The sequence below is a fragment of the Moschus berezovskii genome, chromosome 22 (genome assembly GCF_049115385.1).
Source record: "Moschus berezovskii isolate FMDL1 chromosome 22, NW_MosBer_1.0, whole genome shotgun sequence".
Taxonomy (NCBI): domain Eukaryota; kingdom Metazoa; phylum Chordata; class Mammalia; order Artiodactyla; family Moschidae; genus Moschus; species Moschus berezovskii.
Window position 1 is genome coordinate 70067245 of NC_142481.1, and position 25312 is coordinate 70092556.

At 48.0% G+C, this 25312-nt stretch overlaps 1 pseudogene; it reads right to left on the bottom strand.

The window, feature by feature from the left end:
- LOC148774449 (uncharacterized) overlaps positions 1-22262 on the bottom strand; it is a 96204-nt pseudogene extending 73942 nt beyond the window's left edge.
- Between the last annotated feature and the right edge of the window lie 3050 nt (positions 22263-25312).

Below are 25312 nucleotides of genomic sequence, written 5' to 3' on the forward strand. Positions count from 1 at the left end.
GGTCCCCGGCGCAACTTGAGAGGGTCCCCAAACTTCCTGCCACAACTTGAGAAAAACTACAAGATTCTATCTTAAGTGTGAGATGAGAAATTTTCCGCTGCAGAGTCTCAAGAGACATCCCATATTTCCGCTTGAAACTCTTACGGATACTTGACACCCTTTATGTGACTCAAAAAGTTCCATGAAATGGCTGCCTGCACGGAGAGGAGAACACAATTTACAGACTGATTCCTTGAAGAGGCCCTATTCTCTCGATGACTCCAGTTAATCCAGAAACTCTCTTGCAACACGAAAGGTGACTTGACTTCCCTGAAGCAACACGAGCGAGTTCCTGTGGTCCCCAATGTAGCTCGAGAGAGACCATATGTTTAGTGCCGCAACTAGAGAAAAATCAAAAGATTCCCGATCAGTGTGAGATGAGGAATGTTTCTGCTGCAGAGTCTCAAGAGAAACCCCACATTCCCGGTTTAAATTCGAACGGATAGTTGACACCCTTTCTGCGACACAAAAAGCTCCCTGATTAAGCCGTCCCCACAGGAGAGGAGCACACAGTTAATGGACTCATCTCTAGATGAGGCCCAATTCCCATTCCACGCCTCGACAGGAATCTCTAAGTTGCCCTTCCAACACGAAAGGAGACCTGACTTTCCAGGGTCCATGGGAGCGAGTTCCTGAGGTCCCCGTCCCAATTCGAGAGGGACTCCAAGGTTCCCGCCACAACTCAAGAAAAACCACAACATTCTGCCCTCAAGGCATGATGAGGGACTTTTCTGCTGCAGAGTCTCAAGAGAAATCCCACATTTCCGCTTGAAACTCGTACGGGTACTTGACATCCTTTATGCGACCCAAAACGTTCCCTGACATAGCTGTCCCCAGTACTGAGGAGTACACAATTTCCGGACTCAAACTTAGGTCATGCCCTGTTCCCATTCCACGCCTCGACAGTAATCACGAAGCTGTCCTTGCAACACGAAAGGAGAACTGATGTCCCTGAAGACCACGAGTGAGTTCCTGAGGTCCCTGTCGAAACTCGAGAGGGACCACAAGTTTCCCCCACAACTCGAGAAAAACCAAAAGATTCAACCCTCAAGGCGAGATGAGGATCTTTTCCAATGCAGAGTCTCATTAAAATTCCACATTCCCGCTTGAAACTCGAAAGGGTACTTGACACCCTTTATGCGACTCAAAACTTCCCCAACATAACCGGCCCCACTGAGGAAGAGCACACAATTTACCTACACAACGCTAGATTCGGCCCTATTCCTCTGCTGCGCCATGGGAAGAATACCGTGGTTCCGTTCCAATGCGAAAGGAGACCGTACTTCCCAGGGACAACACCAGCAATATCCTGAGATCCCCATCGTAACTCGAGAGAGACTACAAACTCCCCACCGCAACTGGAAAAAAACCAAAAGATTCGGCCATCAGTGCGAGATGAGGAAATTTTCTGCTACAATGTCTCAAGAGAAATGCCACATTCCCACTTGAAACTCGTAGGAGGACTTGACACCATTTATGCGACTCAAAACTTCCATGATATAACCGGCCCCACTCAGGAAGAGCACACAATTTACCTACACAATGCTAGATTCGGCGCTATTCCTCTGCTGCACCATGGGAAGAATACTGTGGTTCCCCTTCCAACACGAATGGAGACCAGACTTCCCTGGGACAACAAGAGAGAGTTCCTGAGGTCCCCGTAGCAACTCCAGAGGAACCCGGAGCTTCCTGCCGTAACTCGAAATAAACCACAGGATTCCCCATCAATGAGAGATAAGGAAGTGTTCTGCTGCAGAGTCTCAAGAGAAATCCCACAATGCCGCTTGAAACTCGTAGGGGTACCTGACACCTTTTATGCGAATCAAAAAGTTCCCAGACATAGTGTCCCCACTGCAGAGGAGAACACAATATACAACTCATTCTTAGATGAGGCCCTATTCCCATTCCACGCCTGGAGAGTAATCCCGAAGCTCTCCTAGCAACACGAAAGGAGACCTGACTTCCCTGAAGCAATATGAGCGAGTTCCTGAGGTCCCGGTCATAACTCGTGATAGACTACAAGCTTCCCATCACAACTTGAGAGAAATCACAAGATTCCCCCATCAATGTGACATGAGGAACTTTTCTGCTGCAGAGTCTCAAGAGAAATCCCACATTCTCGCTTGAAACTCGAACTGCTAATTGACACCCTTTCTGTGACACAAAAAGCTTCCTAATTAAGCCGAACCCACAGGGGAATAGCACACAATAACGAACTCATCTCTATATGAAGCCCAATTCCCATTCCACGCCTCCAGAGGAATCCTGAAAGTCCTCTTTCAACACGAAAGGAGACCTGGCTTTCCTGGGGAAACACAAGCGAGTTCCTCAGTTCCCCATCACAATTCGAGCTGGACCCGAAGCTTCCCGCCACAACTCAAGGAAAACCAGAAAATTCTGCCCTCAAAGCGTGATGAGGAACATTTCCTTTGCAGATTCTCAAAAGAAATCCCACATTCCAGCTTCCAACATGACAGGTAAATTTACATCCTTTATGCGACTCAAAAATTACACCGACATACCCTGCCCCAGTTGAGAGGAACACTGAGTTTCTTGCCACAACTGACAAGTTCAGTTGAGTTCAGTCGCTCAGTCGTGTCCGACTCTACGCGACCCCATGAATCACAGCACGCCAGGCCTCCCTGTCCATCACCAACTCCCGGAGTACACTCAAACTCATGTCCACAGAGTCGGTGATGCCATGCAGCCATCTCATTCTCCGTCGTCCCCTTCTCCTCCCGCCCCCAAACTTTCCCAGCATCAGAGTCTTTTCCAGTAAGTCAACTCGTCGCGTGAGGTGGCCAAAGTATTGCAGATTCAGCTTTAGCATCAGTCCCTCCAATGAACACCCAAGACTGATCTCCTTTAGAATGGACTGATTGGATCTCCTTGCAGTATCAGGGACTCTTAAGAGTCTTCTCCAACACCACAGTTCAAAAGCATCGATTCTTCGGCGAACAGCCTTCTTCACAGTCCAACTCTCACATCCATACATGACCACAGGAAAAACCATTGCCTTGACTAGACGGACCTTTGTTGGCAAAGTAATGTCTCTGCTTTTTAATATACTGTCAAGGTTGGTCATAACTTTCCTTCCAAGGAGCAAGTGTCTTTTAATTTCATGGAAACAATCAGCATCTTCAGTGATTTTGTATCCCAAAAAAATAAAGTCTGACACTGTTTCCACGGTTTTTCCATCTATTTCCCATGAAGTGATGGGACCAGATGCCATGATCTTTGTTTTCTGAATGTTGAGCTTCAAGCCAGCCTTTTCACTCTCCTCTTTCACTTTCATCAGGAGGCTTTTGAGTTTCTCTTCACTTTCTGCCATGAGGGTAGTGTCATTTGCATATCTGAGGTTATTGATGTTTCTCCCAGCAATCTTGATTCCAGCTTGTGCTTCTTCCAGCCCAGCGTTCCTCATGATGTACTCTGCATAGAAGTTAAATAAGCAAGGTGACAATATACAACCTTGACGTACACCTTTTCCTATTTGGAACCAGTCTGTTGTTCCATGTCCAGTTCTAACTGTTGCTTCCTGACCTGCATACAGGTTTCTCAAGAGGCAGGTCAGGTCGTCTGGTATTCCCATTTCTTTCAGAATGTTCCACAGTTTATTGTGATCGACACAGTCAAAGGCTTTGGCATAGTCAATGAAGCAGAAATAGATGTTTTTCTGAAACTCTCTTGGTTTCTCCATGATCCTGCGGATGCTGGCAATTTGATCTCTGGTGCCTGTGCCTTTTCTAAAACCTGCTTGAACATCTGGGAGTTCACGGTTTACATACTGCTGAAGCCTGGCTTGGAGAATTTTGAGCATGACTTTACTAGAGTGTGAGATGAGTGCAATTGTGCGGTAGTTTGAGCATTCTTTGGCATTTCCTTTCTTTGGAATTGGAATGAAAACTGACCTTTTCCAGTCCTGTGGCCACTGCTGAGTTTTCCAAATCTGCTGGCATATTGAGTGTAGCACTTTCACAGCATCATCTTTCAAGATTTGAAATAGCTCAACTGGAATTCCCTCACCTCCACTAGCTTTGTTTATAGTGATGCTTTCTAAGGCCCAATTGACTTCACATTCCAAGATGTCTGGCTCTAGGTCAGTGATTACGTTATCGTGACTATCTTGCTCATGAAGAACTTTTTTGTACAGTTCTTCTGTGTATTCCTGCACCTCTTCTTAATATCTTCTGCTTCTGTTAGGTCCATACTATTTCTGTCCTTTATCGAGCCCATCTTTGCATGAAATGTTCCCTTGGAATCTCTAATTTTCTTGAAGAGGTCTCTTGTTTTTCCTATTCTGTTGTTTTTCTCTATTTCTTTGCATTGATCACTGAGGAAGGCTTTCTTATCTCTCCTTGCTATTCTTTGGAACTCTGCATTTAGATGCTTATATCTTTCCCTTTCTCCTTTGCTTTTCGCTTCTCTTCTTTTCACAGCTTTTTGTAAGGCCTCCTCAGACAGCCATTTCGCTCTTTTGCATTTCTTTTCCATGGGGATGGTCTTGGTCCCTGTCTCCTGTACAATGTCACGAACCTCCGTCCAGAGTTCATCAGGCACTCTATCAATCAGATCCAGTCCCTTAAATCTATTTCTCACTTCCACTGTATAATCATAAGGGATTTGATTGAGGTCATATCTGAATGGTCTAGTGGTTTTCCCTACTTTCTTCAGTTTACGTCTGAATTTCGCAATAAGGAGTTCATGATCTGAGCCACAGTCAGCTCCTGGTCTTGTTTTTGCTAATTGTATACAGCTTCTCCATCTTTGGTTGCAAAGAATATAATCAATCTGATTTCGGTGTTGACCATCTTGTGATGTCCATGTGTAGAGTCTTCTCTTGTGTTGTTGGAAGAGGGTGTTTGCTATGACCAGTGCATTCTCTTGACAAACCTCTATTAGCCTTTGCCAGGGCCGGGGGCTGAGAGGAGCTACCCCACGTCCAACAGGCGGTGGCTGCGGGGGCGCAGGAGGGACGAGAGGAGCTACTCTGCATTCATGGTCAGGAGGGGCGGCCTTGAGGAGATACCCCTCATCAAAGGTAAGGTACAGCGGCTGCACTTTGCTGGAGCGGCTGTGAAGAGATTTTCCACAACCAAGGTAAGAGAAACACAAATAAGAGGGTAGGTATTGCTAGGGGGCATCAGAGGGCAGACACACTGAAATCATAATCACAGGTAACTAGCCGATCTGATCACATTGACCACAGCCGAATGTGGTCCACTGGAGAAGGGAATGGCAAACCACTTCAGTATACTTGCCTTGAGAACCCCATGAACAGTAAAAAGGGCAAAATGATAGGATACTGAATGAGGAATTCCCCAGGTCGGTAGGTGCCCAGTATGCTACTGGAGCTCAGTGGAGAAATAGCTATAGAAGGAATGAAGGGATAGAGCAAAAGCAAAACCAATACGCAGTTGTGGATGTGACCAGTGATAGAAGCAAGGTCCGGTGCTGTAAAGAACAATATTGCATAGGAACCTGGAATGTTAGGTCCATGAATCAAGGCAAATTGGAAGTGGTCAAACAGGAGATGGCAAGAGTGAACGTCGACATTCTAGAAATCAGTGAATTAAAATGACTGCAATGGGTGAATTTAACTTGGATGACCATTATATATACTACTGTGGGCGGGAATCCCTTAGAAGAAATGGAGTAGCCATCTTGGTCAACAAAAGAGTCCGAAATGCAGTACTTCGATGCAATCTTAAAAATGACAGAATGGTTTCTGTTCGTTTCCAAGGCAAACCATTCAATATTACAGTAATCCAGGCCTATGCCCCAACCAGTAATGCTAAGGAAGCTGAAGTTAATCGGTTCTATGAAGACCTACAAGACCTTTTAGAACTAACACCCAAAAAAGATGTCCTTTTCATTATAGGGGACTGGAATGCAAAAGTAGGAAGTCAAGAAACACCTGGAGTAACAGGCAAATTTGGCCTAGGAGCACGGAGTGAACCAGGGCAAAGTCTAATAGACTTTTGTCAAGAGAATGCACAAGTGACAAAGTGCCCCGTTATACAGTCTTGTTTTCCAGATCACAGTCGATTCACATGCTTTGTCTGGAATGGAATCCGGAGATTCCCATGGCACAGTACAAGGAGGCCAGTACCACCTTGAAACTCGGGAATATCTACAGGGCTTCAAAACACAATTGGAAAAGGTACCGGCGTCCCCACCCACTCGAGATATTGTCTGATTCCACTGAACAGCTTCAAATGTATCCTCGAGGATCAACCCACAAGACGAGGGGAGACCTGACTCCCTGAGAATTCTCAATACAATCTCCAGTTAAAAATTCAACTCGACTGTGGTCTAACACCCCTTTTAAAAATCGAGAAGAAAGTGGAGTTCCATGCCTGAACACGAGAAGAGCCCCAGGTGAATGTTGAGAGCAACTCCAAGATGCATATCCCCACTGGAGAGGAATACACAGTTGACAAAATCTACACTAGATATTGCCCTATTCATCTGCTGCGTTTGGAGAGGAATCCCGATGTTCCCCTTCCAACATTATAGCAGACCTTCCTTCACTGGGGCAACAAGAGTGATTTCCTGAGGTCCCCGTGACAACTCAAGAAGAACCCCAAGCTTCCCGCCGCAACTCGAGAAAAGCCACAAGACTCCCCTATCAATGTGAGATGAGGAAATTTTCTGCTGCAGAGTCTCAGGAGAAATCCCACATTCCCGCTTGAAACTCGAATGGGTACTTGACACCATTTAGGTGACTCAAAAATTTCCCTGACATAGCAGTCTCCAGTGCTGTGGAGCACACAATTTACGGACTCAACGTTATATGAGGCCCTATTCCCATTCCACGCTTCGAGAGTAATCCCGAAGCTCTTCTTGCAAAAAGAAAGGAGACCTGACTTCGATTAAGCAACAAAAGCGAATTCCTGAGGTCCCCGGCGCAACTACACAGGGACCCCAAGCTTCCCGGCACAACTCGAGAAAAACCACAAGATTCTACCCTCAATGTAAGATGAGAAAATTTTCCGCTGCAGAGTCTCAAGAGAAATCCCACATTTCCGCTTGAAACTCTTACGGGTACTTGACACCCTTTATGCGACTCAAAACGTTCCATGATAAAGCTGCCCGCATGGAGAGGACAACATAATTTACAGACTCATTCTTAGATGAGGCCCTATTCTCATTCCACGCCTCCAGAGTAATCCAGAAGCTCTCTTGCAACACAAAAGAAGACCTGACCTCCCTGAAGCAACACGAGCGAGTTCCTGAGGTCCCCGACGTAACTCGAGAGAGACCACATGCTTCCCGCTGCAAAGCGAGAAAAATCAAAAGATTCCCCATCAATGTGAGATGAGGAATATTTCTGCTGGAGAGTCTCAAGAGAAACCCCACATTCCCGGTTTAAATTCGAAAGGATAGTTGACACCCTTTCTGCTACACAAAAAGCTCCCTGATTAAGCCGTCCCCACAGGAGAGGAGCACACAATTAACGGACTCATCTCTAGATGAGGCCCAATTCCCATTCCACGCCTCGACAGGAATCTCTAAGTTGCCCTTCCAACACGAAAGGAGACCTGACTTTCCAGGGTCCATGGGAGCGAGTTCCTGAGGTCCCCGTCCCAATTCGAGAGGGACTCCAAGGTTCCCGCCACAACTCAAGAAAAACCACAACATTCTGCCCTCAAGGCATGATGAGGGACTTTTCTGCTGCAGAGTCTCAAGAGATATCCCACATTTCTGCTTGAAACTCGTACGGGTACTTGACACTCTTTATGCTACCCAAAACGTTCCCTGACATAGCTGTCCCCAGTACTGAGGAGCACACAATTTCCGGACTCAAACTTAGGTCATGCCCTGTTCCCATTCCACTCCTCGACAGGAATCCCGAAGCTGTCCTTGCAACACAAAAGAAGAACTGATGTCCCTGAAGACCACGAGTGAGTTCCTGAGGTCCCTGTCGAAATTCGAGTGCGACCACAGTCTTCACGCCACAACTCAAGAGAAACCAAAAGATTCAGCCCTCAAGGCGAGATGAGGAACTTTTCCAATGCAGAGTCTCATTAAAATTCCACATTCCCGCTTGAAACTCGAAAGGGTACTTGACACCCTTTATGCGACTCTAAACTTCCCCAACATAACCGGCCCCACTGAGGAAGAGCACACAATTTACTTACACAACGCTAGATTTGGCCCTATTCCTCTGGTGCGCCACGGGAAGAATACTGTGGTTTCCGTTCCAACACGAAAGCAGGCCAGACTTCCCTGGGACAACACCGGCAATATCCTGAGATCCCCGTCACAACTCAAGAGAAACTACAAGCTACCAGCCTCAGGTGGACAAAAACCAAAAAATTCGCCCATCAATGCGAGATGAGGAAATTTTCTGCTGCAGAGTCTCAAGAGAAATCCCACATTCCCGCTTGAAACTCGTTGGGGTACTTGACACCCTTTATGCGACACAAAAATTCCCTGACATAGAAGTCCCCACAGGAGAGGAGAACACAATATACAGACTCATTCTTAGATGAGGCCCTATTCCCATTCCACACCTCGAGGGTAATCCCGAAGCTTTCCTTGCAACACGAAAGGAGACCTGATTTCTAAAAAGCAAAACGAGCGAGTTCCTGAGGTCCCTGTCATAACTCGAGAGAGACTACAAGCTACCCGCTGCTATGAGTTCCCCCTCCAAGCGAGGTAGGTCCTGAGGATCTAGCAAAGCTCCAAGGTAAAACCGACTATGACATCACAACAGGACAGGATACCTGACACCTATGATGAGGCTATAGAAAAAGCCCTAATGAACGGCCTGATCACGACACGAGGACAGATTCCTCTTTTATAACTCAAAAGGAAAGCAGAATTCCATGCCTCAAATCGAAACGAAACCTGACCCCCCAGTAAAACCTTCGTAGCAACTCCGAGATCCCTATCGCCACTGGAGAGGAACACACAGTTGACCGACTCAACGCTAGATGCGTCCCTATTCCTCTGCTGTGCCTAGAGAGGAATCCCGAGGTTTCCCTTCCAACATGATAGGAGACCTGACTTCCATGGGACAACACGAGAGAGTTCCTGAGGTCTCCGTCACAATTCGAGAAGAACCCCAAGCTTCCAGCCGCAACTCGAGAAAAACCACAAGATTATCCCTTCAATGCCAGATGAGGAAATTTTTCATTGCAGAGTCTCAAGAGAAATCCCACATTCTCGCTTGAAATTCGAATGGGTACTTGACACCCTTTATGCGACTCAAAAACTACCCGACATAGCTGTCCCCACTGGAGAGGAGCACACGTTTTTCCGACTCAACAGCAGAGGAGGCCCTATTCCCATTCCACGTCTCAAGAGTAATCCCGAAGAACCCCTTCCAAGATGACAGGAGAACTGAATTCCCTGAAGCAACACGAGCGATTTCCTAGGTTCCCTTCGCAACTGGAGAGAGATACCAAGCTTCCCTCCGCAACTCGAGAGAAACAACAAGATTTTGCCCTAAAGGCGAGATAAGGAGCATTTCCGTTGCAGATTCTCAAGGGCAGTCCCACGTTCCCGTTGGAAATACCAGAAGGTTCTTAACATCCTTTATGTGACTGAAAAATTACACTGACCTACCCCATCCCAATCAAGAAGAACACCGAGTTTCCTGCCACAATTGACAAAGTGCCCTGTTTCCAGTTCTCTTTTCCAGATGACAGTCGATCCCACTGCTATGTCTGGAATGGAATCCGGACATTCCCGTGGCACAGTACAAGGAGGCCAGTACCACCTTGAAACTCGGGAATATCCACAGGGTTTCAAAACACAATTGGAAAAGGTACCGGTGTCCCCACCCACTCGAGATATTGTCTGATTCCACTGAACAGCTTCAAATGTATCCTTGAGGATCAACTCACAAGACGAGTGGAGACCTGACTCCCCGAGCATTCTCAACACAATCTCCAGGTACAAATTCAACTCGACTGTGGCCTAACACCCCTTTTACAAATCGAGAAGGAAGCGGAGTTCCAAGTCTGAAAAGGAGAGGAGGCCTGACTCCCCAGGTGAAATTTGAGAGCAATCCTAAGAACTCTGTTGCTACTGGAGAGGAATGCTGAGTTAAATCGACGCGAATCTAGATGCAGACCTCTTTCTTTGCAGCAACGCCAAGGAATCCTAAGTTTCCTCTTGCAAATGGAAAGGAGTTCTGACTTCCCAGAGACAACACTGTAGGCTCCCTGATATTCCCATCGTTACTCGAGTGGATCACCAAACTTCCCATAGCAACTCGAGCAAAACCTCGAGATTCCTCTTTCAAAGCAAGATGAGGTAATCTTTTTCTCCTGAAACACATAGACAGAAGTCCCGAGTTCCTTTTCCAAATTCGATATGAGGCTTGACTTCCTTGATGCAACTTAAGGGTCGCCCAGAGATACCCATCCCGATGAGAGAAGAAAACTGAATTTCCCCACCACAATTTAAGAGAAGGCCTGTGATCACACCTCAGCTGAAGATAATGGGACATTCCACTTTCAAATGAAGAGGAATCCCAACTTTCTCTCACACCACTTGATGAGTCCTGTCACATCTACCGACACTCGAGGGCAACCCAATAGATACTGCAGCAAGGTCAAAGGACTCCGAGTTCACACTCAATTAGAGATGAGTCATGTTGTGTTTGCAGCAGCTCCAGTGGAACACGGAGTATCAACTCCTAACGTGATCGGAGGCATTAATCCCCCGCTGAGCCTCTCGAAAAAGCCCAAATTTCCCGCTCAAACAGATAGCGGGCCTGATAATCCTTTTACAACTTGGGGGGAAATCTTAGTTTCCTCCTCAACGAAGACTAGGCCTGACTCCCCAGGGGAACTTTCACAGCAACCCCAAGATCCCTGTGGCCACTGGAGAGGAAAACTGAGTTTACCCTCTCAAGTCTAAATGTGGCCCTCATGCCCTGCAACGACTCAAAAGGAATCACGAAGTTCCACTTACAACACGACAGGAGACCTGCCTTCCATGAGGCAAAACTAGCGAGTCACAGTGGTTCCCATCTTAACTCGAGAAGACCTCCAAGCTTCAAGCTGCACTTCGAGAAAAACCATGAAATTCTGCACTCCACGTACAGGTCGCCCCTATCCGCTAATTAAACTTTCTGGATGTTCCCGATGAACAATAGTCAATCAGACTTTCTCTATTTCCAGTGAAAAGGGACTCGGGTGCAGCCTCCCTTTCAGCACCGATCCCCAGGTCGGGTTGACAGGGTTCTGATCTTCCATCTGTGAGCCGCAGGCCACAGGTATCCTCGTTTGGCCTTGGCTGTGTGAGCAGCTGAAGGGAGTTTAGTCTCGGCAGGCGCCCAGCAAGCCTGTGGCTTCGGACCGCCAGAGGTGAGCATCTCAGCAGACAGAAACAACCGTGCCAGAACTGGAGTGGGATCCACCCTGAGGGTGGGCACTGATCGCCAAGAGATGCTCCTGTGGGACTTTGATGGGTCCTGCACACTCTTCTCCCAGAGAGCGAGAGAGATGTCTATGGGCTCTGCTAGGCCCTCGGCTCCCTCTTCTGGTCCCGAAGTCTGGTTGTCACCATCTGGAGCACCTAGCTCTGAGATGATGACCACTGCCACCTGCACTGTGTTTCCCTTTGCCCGCGTGTCCATGCGAAGTGTCAGGCCATCTCTGACCTACACGAGACTTGTGCACTTCCTCTCATTGGGCCTGCATATGTTTCTTCTCTTTCCTTCCCGATCACTGATTTTCTCGAGGATATGGGTGCCAAAAGGATGGTGGGTCTTTCTCTGGCTTTGTGCTCTGAGGAACACTTCTCCCTTTGTTGGTGTGGGTTTATCTTTCCATTTCTCCTGCCTGGTTTATTGTTGTGAGTTTGTTTGTTCCGGCAGAAGAACTCAGCATTTCCCTTGTGCCTGAGGAGTCCCAATTACCACAGCACTGCCTACCTGGAGATTTTGAGCACATTTGCCAAGAGGCTTCGTTTGGCAGGTGACATCTTGAAAGGACCTACACTGTCCTTTCAGATACCCAAAGGCTACTTCAAATGACATAGAAACGAGAATTCTAAAGTTTGGTCTTCCAATAGGTGGGGAGTCAGAAACTCCCTTGGAGAAAGAAAAAGCTACCCACTCCAGGATTCTGCTCTAGAGAATTCCACGGACTGTAGAATTCATGGGGATGCCAAGATTCTAACAATACTGAGAGACTGCAACTTTCAACTTCAGTCAGAGGAAAATCCAGTTTCCTTTCATTTCAGTGATTGGCATTGATTGTGGCCTCAAAAGGATGGGAAGAAATGCAGAGAAAAGTAGACTCAATGTTGTCAGGAGGGGGAGAGAGGAAAGGGGAGTGCTTGCCATGAATCTAGGCTTTGCTGGGAAGTGGGGGGAATAGAATGAGGGTGTCTGAATGTAGACAGTGGTGATGCTTACAGAGCATTGTGAAGGCCTCCATATTCCCAGTTGGCTTCAAGGGAGGAAAATGTATTGATACACACTTATGAGCAAAATATACATAAAGCCACAAAAATCATAAAAGATGAGAAGAAAGATGCCTAGGAGCCTGATGAAAATCAGCTCAGGGGAAGGGAATTCAATCTCCCCTGGGTGGGGAGAGAGTGGACGGCGTCCACGGGGAACACACAGGGATGGAGGCTGCAGAGCCAACCGCACCCTTGGAACAGGTATTTGCCAAAAGGGCTCTGAGTCTATGTCCAGAACTGGGGCGTGTTCTCCCTGCAGGGGAGGGACAGAAATGGTGTGCGTCTGAGTCCTTGGCAGGAGCCAGGGCAGGCTGCCCCTGCCCAGGTGGTCACTCAGGCCCTGACTAGGGTTCTGCTGCCAAATCCCAAGCAGGTGCAAGTGCACGTGGAGGTGGAGGTTCTGGAAGGTGGGGTAGGACATCAGGGCCTGGGGCTGGGGGTCCTGAAGGCACAGAGATCCAATGTGCTGAGGGTGCTGGCCAGTACCCGGCTTGCCCCATGTCTTTGGGTGGGTACGTCTCAGGTTTCTATCTCCCCTCATTGGATCCCTGGGTCCTGCACCTGGAGCTCCCACCTCTGTAGGGACAGGTCTTGTTCGTGGAGGCTGGATGAGTTTGACGGCCAGAGCTAGAGCTTGGGGAAAAGAAGAGTTTGCCACAGGCCAGCCTTGCCATGTGCCTAAGTGGGCATGAAAGCTTCCTAGAGATGCACTAAGAAGGCCCAGCATTGCTGTCTTCTCTGCAGTCTCCAAGATGGGTGGTTTGAGTCCAGGCTTTGGTCCAGGCCCAGCCTCAGCTCTTGAGGACTCATCCCCTGTGTGGATCAGCACCGCCTCCCCACACTCACATGCAGCATCCCCAGCCGCCTCACCTCTGTGCTCTGCTGTGTTGGGTTCCAGGTCCTCCTGTTGCCTCCGAGGCAGGGCTTCTCAGCGCTCTGGTTTAGAGCTGGCTGTGCTGAGCTCAGTGGCAGCCTGAGTCTGGGTACCCGGGAGTGTGCTGGGTGGTGTCTGAGCAGCAGGCCTTGCCCGCTTCCTCTTCATCGCCAGTTAGCCTGAGCCCTCCATGGTCACGCTCACCTGGAGCCTGCACTGGGCCTCCAGGGTACGGTGTGGTGCTCTGAAACCTCCCTCTTGGAGGTTGATGGGGTGTGCACCTCAGGGGCCACCTCGTGTGGGACGCTATGCAATGATAGGGACCACCAGCCAGCCCTGCTTCAATATTTCTGAGCTGAGCCTGGACAAGATTTCTAAAGTTTCTGCCCGTCTGCCTTTCTGCTCCCAAACAGAACAGATACGGGTTTCTGCTCAGTACCCACCGGGTAGGACGGAGACCCCCCATGAGGGTGTGAGGTCAGCCTGGGCACACAGCTCAGCCCGGACGCTCCCCATGCCACCCAGCATGCTCTCCCCTGGGGTGTGGACACAAGCGACCCACGGGCTCCTGACCCACATGCGGCTGGGCTTGCCTGAGGCAGACACACCCCAAGAAACCCCCATCCACACACAAGGAAAGGCCTCAGGCTTCCCCATATGGGACGGGAGAGGTGGCCTGACCTGGCCTGGGTCTCCCCTGTTACCTTTCGGTTCCTTCGGGCAAAGGATCAGAGGCCTCTCTGGGGGCCCTGAGCCAGCGTCAACCGCGTTCCCACACACTCTGCCAGTGAGCTTGCCTGAGGCCCTGGCCTCTGGGCAGGGGCAAACAGCAGAACATCTTGAAAGCAAGCGATCTGGCTGGGGGCTCCTCTCTGCTGGGGAGGCCTGGAAACCCGGGTTTCGGGTTCTGTTGGGTTCTGTTTCCAGGAAGTGATATCATTTCCTGCTTTCGTGGCCAAGGTCCATTCCACAAAGTTCCCCAAGGGAACCTCTGTGTTTCTGGTTGTTCCCCCATGCCCTCAGGACACGTGCAGGCAAATTGACACCCACACAGCACAACCCACAGCTTTGAGGAGACCAGGGTGCAGCCAGGGCCTGAGCTCTGAGGACACAGCTGCTTTCAGCCCAGGCTCCTTCTTCTCAGAAGTGATGTGGCCCTGGGCAAGCCATGTGCCCCGCAGGGTTTCCACAGTCTCTCTATCTGCAGAGTGGGGAAACACTTTCCCATTTCCTGCCTAGGTCTGTCAACCTACGAACAGCTCCAGTGCCTGTTCAAACTTTGGGTCGCTCTCACATGGAGCTAGGACACTGAGACTTCCCAATGGACGGATTCCACACAGGGCTGACCTAGCACAGAATGGGGCAGAATCAGGCCTAGATGGGCTCTGGGACCTTCGAAGATGAAGTCCACTTCCTGCCTATTTCTTGACCCCAGCATTGGGAGGACCGGAAGGTAATATTCAGACATCGCCGCCTCTGATATCAACATTCCTCGTCCTACTCAAATGTCGAACTCTGCCTCGAGGGGTGGTGGAGCCTGCCCCAACAGTGGCTCCCCGCATACTTGTTTTTGAGTCTCATCATCTCAGGTCATTTTCCCCCTTTCAGGGGGAATTGGCACTGTTACTTTTCCCAAACTCAAGTGAGATTCATGCAAATACTGTGAAATCGATTCATTTACTCTCTCCATTGTTCAGTCTCTCTCCCTTGTTCCCTCTCTTTCTTGACCTTTCCAAATTTAGTCTGTCTCTTTCTCTCTGTGTTTCTCCTCTGGATGCTTGCATGCCAGAGAAATGCATATACGCATGTATATTGTTGACCTTCAGTACAGTTCAGTTCAGTTGAGTCGCTTAGTCGTGTCCGACTCTTAGCAACCCCATGAACCACATCACGCCAGGCCTCCCTGTCCATCACCAACTGACGGAGTTTACTCAAACTCATGTCCATCGAGTCGGTAATGCCATCCAGCCACCTCATTCTCTGTCGTCCCCGTCTCCTCCTACCCCCAATCGCTCCCAGCATCAGAGTCTTTTCCAGTGAGTCAACTTGTCGCATGAGGTGGCCAAAGTGTTGGAGTTTCAGCTTTAGCATAATTCCTTCCAATGAACACCCAGGATTGATCTCCTCTAGAATGGACTGGTTGGATCTCCCTGCAGTCCAAGGGACTCTCAAGAGTCTTCTCCAACACCACAGTTTAAAAGCATCAATTCTTCGGCGATCAGCTTTCTTCACAGTCCAACTCTCACATCCATACATGACCACGGGAAAAACCATAGCCTTGACTAGACGGACCTTGGTTGGCAAAGTAATGTCTCTGCTTTTTAATATGCTGTCTAGGCTGGTCATAACTTTTCTTCCAAGGAGTAAGCGTCTTTTAATTTCATGGCTGCAATCAGCATCCGCAGTGATTTTGGAGCCCAAAAAATAAAGTCTGACACTGTTTCGACTGTTTCTCCATTTATTTCCCAAGAAGTGATGGGACCAGATGCCATGATCTTCGTTTTCTGAATGTTAAGCTTCAAGACAACCTTTTCACTCTCCTCTTTCACTTTCATCAATAGGCCTTTGAGTTCCTCTTCACTTTCTGCCATAAGGGTAGTGTCATCTGCATATCTGAGGTTATTGATATTTCTCCCAGCAATCTTGATTTCAGCTTGTACTTCTTCCAGCCCAGCGTTCCTCATGATGTACTCTGCATAGAAGTTAAATAAGCAGGGTGACAATATACAACATTGACGTACTCCTTTTCCTATTTGGAACCAGTCTGTTGTTCCATGTCCATTTCTAACTGTTGCTTCCTGACCTGCATACAGGTTTCTCCAGAGGCAGGTCAGGTGGTCTGGGATTCCCATCTCTTTCAGAATGTTCCACAGTTTATTGTGATCCACACAGTCAAAGGCCTTGGCATAGTCAATGAAGCAGAAATAGATGTTTTTCTGGAACTCTCTTCCTTTCTCCATAATCCAGTGGATGATGGCAATTTGATCTCTGGTGCCTCTGCCTTTTCTAAAACCTGCTTGAACATCTGGAAGTTCTTGATTCACATATTGCTGAAGCCCAGCTTGGAGAATTTTGAGCATGACTTTACTAGTGTGTGAGATGAGTGCAATTGTGCTGTAGTTTGAGCATTCTTTGGCATTGCCTTTCTTTGTGATTGGAATAAGACTGATCTTTTCCAGTCCTGTGGCCATTGCTGAGTTTTCCAAATTTGCTGGCATATTGAGTGCAGCACTTTCACAGCATCATCTTTTAGGATTTGAAATAGCTCAATTGGCATTCCTTCACCTCCACTAGCTTTGTTTGTAGTGATGTTCTCTAAGACCAACTTGACTTCACATTCCAAGATGTCTGGCTCCAGGTGAGTGATCACACCATTGTGATTATCTTCGTCGTGAAGATCTTTTTTGTACAGTTCTTCTGTGTATTCTTGCCACCTTTTCTTAATATCATCTGCTTCTGTTAGGTCCATAACATTTCTGTCCTTTATCGAGCCCATCTTTGCCTGAAATGTTCCCCTGATATCTCTAATTTTCTTGAAAAGATCTCTTGTTTTTCGTATTCTGTTGTTTTCCTCTATTTCTTTGCATTGATCGCTGGGGAATTGTTGACCTAGGGTGAGGCTTTAGGGTTTCATTTCAAGTGAGGTTACCATTTTGATAAGTGAATGCTTAGCTTTTCTGATGCAAAGCTGTTCAGTGGATGGACGCAAGTTGGTGTCTTTTGGTTTCCTGTTTCCTTGACTTGAAGAGACCCAATTTTCTTCCCCCTCCCACACACGTGTTGAGAAGTCCCTGACATTAAGGAGCCAATGGCCCTTGTTTCTTTCCAGGAGTTTCATCATTTCAGGTTGGTATTTCCCTAAATCTGAAATGTTTTGAGAACAATAGCTAATGTGATTGTTCAGATGGAACCATCTCCAATTCCCACGGCCTTTCGTTGCAGAGGCTCTAGTTCCCATTCGTATCGCCTCCCCTCCTTTGGCATTGAGGAATTGACCGTTGATGCTTGGGTTTATTTCTGGACCCTCAATTCCATTCCATGTATCTGGTTCTGCGTGTTTGATTTCTTCTCAGTACCATGCTGTCCTGATGATCCTAGTGTGATACTCTAATTGGCTATCAGGCAGCCTGCTATATCCATTTCAGGGCTCTGTGGCAGATTGCATTGACTATTTTGACTCCTTTGTTTTTCCATAGCTATTCTGGAATTCTTTGGTCATAATGACCTGAGAACACCCGTTGGTATTTTGAGAGGAATAGCGTGGAAACTCTGGATTGCCCCACGGTGGGGGTTGGGGGGAGGGGGAAGTGACATCATCTTACCAGGAGGAATTCCTCTGATCCGTGAGCACAGCTTCTTTTCCATTGGATTGTTGGGCTTCACCTTCTTTCATCCATCTCTTCCAGTTCTCTGAGAAGAAGGGCTTCCCTCCTGGGTTAGATGGACTCCTAGCTATTGCCTTTCAGGGAATGTCACTGTCGGTGGGGTTGTTAATTGCCTTCCTTTAAGCGTTTGCTGGAAGTGTTAGAAATGCCAAGGATTTTTCTTCCCCTTCCTCACTGTCCATTTCTCTGAGCCTCCAGGTAGAACAGGCCTATTCCAGGGTCCCACGGGGCTCAGGGAATGCAGCTAGACCGTATTTCTCAGGCCTCAGTGCTGGGCATAATCCGGTGTACTTTCCCTGTCCCTTCCTTCTCCTGGTGTCTCCTTCAGGCCCATTTGTGTTCATGTCATTTGTGTATTAAGAGCCAAATCCTGCTTAAGCTCTGTGTATGCAAACAGTTGTCTCCCAGCTTGGGATGTGTCATTTGCGCTTTTCAGAAGGTTTTTCCCAGAGTCCAAATCTTGGATTTGACAAAGTTCACTGTGTTCCCTTGTTTCTCTTTGTGTAGTGCCTTTCTGTATTGTGTGTGAAGACACAGAACTCATGCTAATCTCTGCTCCATTTCCTTCTGGATTTGTGAACCGTTTTGCATGGAACATATGTCTAGGAATCATTTCAAGTGCATTTGTTGAGAGGTGTCAAGTTTCCATGGATATGCATGTCATCCCCTCTAGTTTCCAAATGTGTTGCTCCTAAACTCTTTTGGATATCTTCTCGGAAAGATGGGTGTTTTTCAGCTTGCATTTCCACAGAAGAATGGATTCAGCAGTTCTAGCTCAGGGACGCTGTGTCCAGTGAAAAGGGAGTTGGGTGCGGCCTCCCTTTCAGCACCAATCCCAAGTTCAGGTTGACACGGCTCTGAACTTCCATCTGTGATCCAGATTCCACAGGCATCCTTGTGTGCCCTTGGCTGTGTGAGCAGCTGAAGGGAGTTTCATCTCCAAAGGCGCCCAGCAGGCCTGCAGCTTCAGACCGCCAGAGGTGAGCATCTCAGAGGACAGGAGCCACCGTGCCAGAAGTGGAGTGGGATCCACCCTGAGGTTGGGCACTGATTGTCAAGTGATGTTCCTGTGGGACTATGATGGATCCGCCACACTCTTCTCCCACATAGCGAGAGAGATGTCTATGGGATCTGCTAGGCCCTCCACTCCCTCTTGTGGTCCCGAAGGCTGGTTGTCACCATCCTGAGCACCTAGCTCTGAGATGATGGACACCTCCACCTACAATGTATGTCCTTTTTCCCACGTGTCCATGCAAAGTGTCAGGCTCTCTCTGAGCTACACTAGCCATGTGCTTTGCCTGTCATTGGACCTGCACATGTTTCTTCTGTATCCTTCCTAATAACTGATTTTCTCGAGCATGTGGGTGCCACAAGGATGGTTTGTCTTTCTCTGGCCTTGTGTTCTGCGGAACACTTCTCCCTTTGTTGGTGTGGGTTTATCTTTCCATTTATCCTGCATGGTTTATTGTTGTGAGTATGTTTGTATCGGCGGAAGAACTCAGCCTTTCACTTGTGCCTGATGCGTCCCACTTACAACAGGACGACCTACCTGGAGATTCTGAGCACATTTGCCTTGACGACTTCATTTGGCAGATGATATCTTGAAAGGACCTACACAGTCCATTCAGATATCCAAAGGCTCCTTCAAATGACACAGAAACCAGAATTCTCCAGTTTGGTCTTCCAATATGTGGGGAGTCAGAACAATCCCCTGGAGAAGGGAAAAGCTACCAACTCCAGGATTCTGGCCTAGAGAATTCCATGGACTGTAGAATTCATGGGGATGCCAAGACTAACAATACTGAGAGACTATAACTTTCACCTTCAGTCAGACCAAAATCCAGTTTCCTCTCATTTTAGTGATTGGCATTGATTTGGGATACCGAAACGATGGGAAGAAATGCAGAGAGAAGTAGACTCAATGTTTTCAGGTGGGGGAGAGAGGAACGGGGAGTGCTTGCCATGAATCCAGGCTTTGCTGGGAAGTGGGCGGGGGATAGAATGAGTGTTTCAGAATGTAGAGAGTGGTGATGCTTACACAGCATTGTGAAGGCCTCCATCTTCCCAAATGGCATCAAAGAAGGAAAATTTATTGGCACACACGTGTGAGCAAAATATACAGAAAGCCATAAAAGACATAAAGGATGAGAAGAAAGATGCCTAGAAGCCTGATGAAAATCAGCTCAGGGGAAGGGAAGTCAATCTCCCCTGGGTGGGGAGGGAGTGGACGGCGTCCACGGGAACACACAGGGATGGAGGCTGCAGAGCCAACCGTGCCCCTGGACGATGTGTTTGCTGAAAGGGCTCTGGAAGTCTGTCCAGAGCAGGGACCTGTTCTCCCTGCAGGGGTGGGACAGTCATGGTGGGGGTCTGAGTCTTTGGCAGCAGCCAGGGCAGGCTGCCCTTGTGCAGGTGGTCACTCAGCCCCTGACTCGGGTTCTGCCGCCAAAGCCCAAGCAGGTTCATGTACACGTGAAGGTGGAGGTTCTGGAAGGCATGGTGAGACATCGGGGCCTGGGGCTGGGAGTCGTGCAGGTACAGGGTTCCGATGTGCTCAAGGGACTGTCAAGTACCCGGTTCGCCCCGTAGCTTTGGGAGGGTTGTCTTAGGTCTCGATCTCCCCTCATTGGATCCCTGCGTCCTGCACCTGGAGCTCCCACCTCTGTAGGGACGGGTCTTGTACATGGAGGCTGGCTGAGTTTCATGGCCAGAGCTAGAGCTGGGAGAGAAGAAGAGTTTGCCAAATGCCAGGCTTGCCATGAGCCTAAGGGGACATGAAGGCTTACTAGGGATTCGCTAAGAAGGCCCTGCTTCGGAGTCTTCTCTGCAGTCTCCAAGATGGGTGATGTGAGGCCAGCCTTTGGTCCAGGCTCAGCCCCACTCTGGGGGACTCCTCCCTGTGTGGCTAAGCACTGCCTCCCCACACTCACATGCAGCAGCCCCAGGAGCCTCAACTCTGTGCTCTGCACTGCTGGGCTCCAGGCTCTCCTGCTGCCTCCAAGGAAGGGCTTCTCGGAGCTCTGGGTCAGAGCTGGGTGTGCTGAGCTCCGTGGCAGCCTGAGACTGGGCCCCGGAGTGTGTGCTTGGTGGTGTCTGTGCAGCAGGCCTTGCCTGCTTCCTCTTCTTCGCCAGTTTGGCTGAGCCCTCCGTGGCCACGCTCACCTGGAGCCTGTACTGGGCTTCCTGGGCAGGGGGCTGGTGCTCTGAACCCTCCCTCACGGTGGTGGTAGGGGTGTTCCCCTCAGGGGCCACTTCGGGTGGGACGCTCTACAATGACAGTGACCATCAGCAGCACTCCTTCGATATTTCTGAGCTGTGCCTGGCCAGGATGGCTGCTGCCCCTGCCCATCTGCCCTTCTGCTCCCAGAAAGCGCAGAGACGAGTGTCTACTCAGATACGCAATCAGGAGGACAGAGACACCCCTGAGGGAGTGAGGTCAGCCTGGGCAGCCAGCTCTGCCCGGATGCTTCCCATGCCACCAGCCTGCTCTCCCCTGTGGTGTGGACAAAAGTGACCCACGAGCTCCTGACCAATATGCGGCTGGGCTTGCTTCAGGCAGACACATCCCGAGAAACCCCCATCAACACACAGGCAAAGGCCTCAGGCTTCCCCATGTGGGACGGGAGAGGTGGCCGGACCCGGCCTGGGCCTCCCTGTTACCTTTCTGTTCCTTAAAGCAAAGGGCCAGAGGCCTCTCCGGGGTCCCTGAGCCAGCGTCATCCACGTTCCCACATTCTCTGCCTGTGAGTTCGCCTGAGGCCCCGGCCTCTGGGCAGGGGCAAACAACAGAACATCTTGAAAGCAAGTGATCTGGCTGGGGACTCCTCTCCATTGAGGAGGCCTGGATACCAGGGTTGCCGGTTCTGTTGGGTTCTGTTGCCAGGAAGTGACATCATTTCCTGGTTCATGGCCGAGGTCACTTCCACAAAGCTCCCCAAGGGAGCCTTGGGTTTCTGGCTGTTTCCTCACGCCCTTAGGCCACGTGCAGGCACAGTGACACACACAGCCCACCCCACAGCATTGGGGAGACCTGGGTGCAGCCAGGGCCTGAGCTCTGAGGACACAGCTGCTTTCAGCCCAGGCTCCTTCTCAGAGGTGAAGTGGCCCTGGGCAAGGCATGTGCCCTGCAGGTTTTCCCCACTCTCTCCATCTGCAGAGTGGGGGTCACTCTCCCATTTCCTGCCTAGGTCTGTCAGCCTACGAACAGCTCCAGTGCCTGTTCAAACATTGGGCCGCTATCACATGGAGCTTGGACACTGAGACTTCCCAAAGGATGGATTTGACACAGGGCTGACCTAGCACAGAATGGGGCAGAATCAGGCCTGGATGGGCTTTGGGACCTGGGAAAAGGCAGTCCCCTTTCTGCCTATTTCTTGACCCCTGCATTTGGAGGACCGGAAAGTCATATTCAGACATCACCCCCTCTGATATCAACCTTCCGCATCCTCCTCAATTGCCTCACTCGGCCTCGAAGCCTGGGGGAGTCTGCGCCAACAGTGGCTCCCCTCATCCTTGTCCTTGAGTCTCATCATCTTGAGTCATTTTCCCCCTTGGGGGAAAAGCACAGTCATTCTTTCCAAACACAAGAGAGATTCATGCAAATTCTATGAAATCGAATCATTTCCTCTCTCCATTGTTCAGTCTCTCTCCCTCGTTCCCTCTCTTTCTTGACCTTTCCAAATTCAGTCTGTCTCTTCCTCTCTGTGTCTCTCCTCTAGATGTTCGCATGCATGAGAATGCATGGACGCATGGATGTTGTTGAACTTGTTTGAGGCTTTAGGGTTTCGTGTCGAGTGAGTTAAAGGTTTGTCGTTGGATTTGGTGTTAGGGGAAGGGATAGGTCTGGGGTTTGTTCTGGGAGACGCGTAGGAACCCCTTCTCCGATATTCTGCTTGCTAATATTCTTTTTTGTTCAGTTTGTTACCATTTTGATTTGTGAATGCTCAGATTTTCTGATGCAAATCTGTTCAAGTGGATGGAAGCCCGTGGGTGTCCTTTGGTTTACTGTTTCCTTGATTTGAAGGGACCCAATTTTCTCCCCCCCCACACACACACATGTTGAGAAGTCCATGACATGAAGGAGCCTATGGCCCGTGCTTATTTCCAGGAGTTTCATCACTTCATGCTTTGCGTTGATGTGTTTCACTGAATCTGACGTGTTCTGAGACCAAAAGCCAATGTGATTGTTCAGATGGAACCATCTCCAATTCCCACGGCCTTTCATTGCAGAGGCTCTTGTTCTCATTTGTATTACCTCCCCTCCTTTGTCATTGAGGAATTGACCATAGAAGCATGGATTTTTTTTTTCCTGGACCCTCAGTTCCACTCCATGGATCTGGTTCTGCGTGTTTGATTTCTTCCCAGTACCATGCTGTCCTGATGATCCTAGTGTGATAGTCTAATTGGCTATCAAGCAGCCTGCTATGTCCATTTCAGGGCTTTGTGGCAGATTGCATTGACTCTTTTGACTCCTTTGTGTTTCCATAGACATTTTGGAATTCATTGGTTATAATGCCCTGAGAACAGCCAATGGTTTCTTTTTTTTTTTTTAATTTTATTGGAGGCTAATTATTTTACAATATTATATTGGTTGGTTTTGCCATACATTGACATGAATCCGCCTCGGGTGTACATGAGGTCCCTCTCCCGAACCCCCCTCCCACCTCCCTCCTTCCTTTATTTTCCCTCTGGGTCATACCAGCCCTGAACATCCTGTAACATGCCTCGACCCTGAACTGGTGATTCGTTTCACATATGATAATATACATGTTTCAATGCCATTCTCCCAAACCATCCCATCCTCACCCTCTCCCACAGAATCCCTACGACTGTTTTATACATCTGTTTCTCTTTTGCTGTCTCGTATATGGGCTTATCATTTGCATCTTTCTAAATTCCATATATATGTGTTAGTATATTGTATTGGTGTTTTTTCTTTCTGGCTTACTTCACTCTGTATAATAGGCTCCAATTTCATCCACCTCATTAGAACTGATTCAAATGCATTCTTTTTAACAGCTGAGTAATACTCCATTTTGTATATGTACCAAAGCTTTATTATCCATTCGTCTGCAGATGGACATGTAGGTTGCTTCCATGTCCTGGCTATTGTAAACAGTGCTGCGATGAACATTGGAGTATATGTGTCTCTTTCAATTCTGGTTTCCTCGGTGTGTATGCCCAGGAGTGCGATTGCTGGATCATATGGCAGTTCTATTTCCAGTTTTTTGAGGAATCTCCACACTGTTCTCCATAGTGGCTGTACTAGTTTGCATTCCCACCAACAGTGTAAGAAGGTTTCCTTTTTTCCACAACCTCTCTAGCATTTATTGCATGTAGACTTTTGGATAGCACCCATTCTGACTGGTGTGAAATGGTATCCCATTGTGGTTTTGATTTGCATTTCTCTGATTATGAGAGATGTTGAGCATTTTTTCATGTGTTTGTTAGCCATCTTTATGAATTTTTTAGAGAAATGTCTGTTTAGTTCTTTGGCCCATTTTTTGATTGGGTCATTTATTTTTCTGGAATTGAACTACAGGGGCTGCTTGTATATTTTGGAGATTAATCCTTTATCAGTTGTTTCATTTGCTATTATTTTCCCCCATTCTGAAGCCTGTCTTTTCACCTTGCTTATAGATTCCTTTGCTGTGCAGAAGCTTTTGATTTTAATTAGGTCCCATTTGTTTATTTTTGCTTTTATTTCCAATATTCTGGGAGGTGGGTCTTGGAGGATCCTGCTGTGATTTATGTCAGAAAGTGTTTCGCCTACATTCTCCTCTAGGAGTTTTATAGTTTTTGGTTTTACGTTTATCTCTCTAGTCTATTTTGAGTTTATTTTGCTATATGGTGTTAGGAAGTATTCTAGTTTTATTCTTTTACAAGTGGCTGACCAGTTTTCCCAGAACCACTTGTTAAAGAGACTGTCTTTTCTCCATTTTATATTCTTGCCTCCTTTGTCAAAGATAAGGTATCCATAGGTGTGTGGATTTATCGCTGGGCTTTCTATTTTGTTCCACTGATCTATGTTTCTGTATTTATTCCCGTACCATACTGTCTTGATGACTGTGGCTTTGTAGTAGAGCCTGAAGTCCGGCAGGCTAATTCCCCCAGTTACATTTTTCTTCCTCAAGATTGCTTTGGCAATTCGAGGTTTTTTGTATTTCCATACAAATTGTGAGATTATTTGTTCTACTTCTATGAAAAATATCGTTGGTACCTGGACAGGGATTGCATTGAATGTATAAGTTACTTTAGATATTATACTCATTTTAACAATATTTATTCTTCCAATACACGAACATGGTATATTTCTCCATCTATTAGTGTAATCTTTGATTATGTTCACTAGTGTTTTATAGTTTTCTGTGTACAAGTCTTTTGTTTCCTTAGGTAAATACATTCTTAAGTATTTACATCTTTTCGTTGCAACAGAGAATGGAATAGTTTCCATAATTTCTCATTCTATTTTCTCATTATTAGTGTAAAAGAATGCAAGTGATTTCTTTGTGTTGATTTTATATCCTGCAACTGTACTGTATTCATTGATTAGCTCTAGTAGTTTTCTGGTAGATTCTTTAGG